Consider the following 1,854-nt stretch of genomic DNA (forward strand, 5'->3'; position numbering starts at 1 on the left):
TTAATATATCGAATATGCTTAGAAAAACCTTTTTCAAAATTAAAATTCTTTTAAATTAATTTGTTATATTGAAACATCAAAATGTTTTCAACAATCTCCCCCTTTTTGATATAACAAAACATTTTTAGATTTTCTAATTTCAAAATGAATTTTGATTTTGAAAAATACTACTCCCCCTTACTTTAACACTTTCTCCCCCTTTTTGTTAAATCAAAAAGACCCTAAAAAATATTTTAAACAAGAAATTTGAAAAACGTAAGCCAATTGATTTATTAATATAAAGCTTAAGCTGCTAAGATCACAATCAAAAGAGCGGTTAGCCATTAGTTTCATAATCAATATTCATAAACATGTAATGGATAATTGGTCATATATGTCTAAAGATGCAAAATAAACACGAAATCCAAATCAAATGTATTAAACATCAGTTCGAACAACCAAAAATAAACAATTCAAAAGCATTCAAAATGTTTTAACAATAATGCAAATATCCAAGTTCAATCCAAACAAGCAAAGCAAAGATCAAAGTTCAAACATCCGTAGGAGGATTGGGAGGTGGGAAATGAGCTCGCATAGCTTCCATTTCATGATTGAGTGTATTAATACGAGCGTTGGTTGCTTCATTGTTTGCAAGCATCTCCCGGAGAATTTGCAATTGTTGAGCTTCCATAGTTGATAAGTGAGATTCTATGGAAGTGAAGCGACAATCCAAGGATGCATAACGAAAATAAAATGTCTCCATAAATGATTGAAAATATGGAGGCACTTGATCTTGTTGCTGAGCTTGTTCCTCGTGCTGCTCCGGCTCATCGTCGGCTTCGTCAATATCTTGCATTAATTGTTTAAGCTCGGGATCGTCGTCAGCTTCTGGTGGAGCTTGTGAAGAACTAGCTCCCGGAGTATTCTCAGAAGATTGAGCCCATTCACTGGTTTCCTTATTCTTTATCCATCCCGCTCTTGTTAAGGAAAGAAGATTAATTTGTTTTTTAGAGGAAAGACGGCATCTAGACTAACTCTAAGCCCGGCTTTAGAAAATAGATTACTCGGAATGCAACCGTAAACTAGAGATGAATAGAGTTTCTTATTAGGAACAAGATTTACGGTTTCAACAATTTTAGCAAAAATAATCTAAGGTAGGTTTATTTTAATATTGTTTTGGAAACAATGTAACCACCAAAGATCCAAGGCTCTTAGAGTTGAGTAACGACCTCCAGATGGTCAAAACCACCAAGAAATCATTAGATGAAGAAAATGATCATGAAGATCTAAGACACTCGCACTATCCCTTCTTTTATAACGAGAACCTAAAAACTATTTTTCATTTGACATACCATCATTATCTAATCCTAATTCATTGGCTATGTAAGCTGAGTCAAGATGGAAGAATTATCCTAGGAGATAGGAACGAACTACTATGGTTTGGGTTTGAGCTCAGTTTTTAACATAAACGGCATTAGAATAGAAGATGCGAACAAGTTGATGGTAAACTATAGGTTCAAGGTCACAAAGTTTATCAAATTTAAACTCTTGTGAAAGAGGAAGATATTTAAAATCGATATCTATCATAGCTTGAAGAGAAGGGATACGTTATTCTCTAATTTTGTAAGAGTCAAAATATTGATAATACCAAAAACGATGATTTCTAGGACCAGGATGATTGAAGAACGAGTTTTGGATAGTCATATTTGGATCAATGGGATTAGGATTAGGAATTGGAGGGATAGGTGGAGGATTTGGAGGTGGGTTAGATTGACAGTTTGAGCGACTAGATGATGACCTAGCACGTTTAGGATTGGACATGGTTTAGGAAATCGAAATAGAATGGATAACCTGCAATTTAGAAAACACATGTAT

Source organism: Hibiscus syriacus, unplaced genomic scaffold, assembly GCF_006381635.1.
Source record: "Hibiscus syriacus cultivar Baekdansim isolate YM2019G1 unplaced genomic scaffold, ASM638163v2 tig00111207_pilon, whole genome shotgun sequence".
Lineage (NCBI taxonomy): Eukaryota > Viridiplantae > Streptophyta > Magnoliopsida > Malvales > Malvaceae > Hibiscus > Hibiscus syriacus.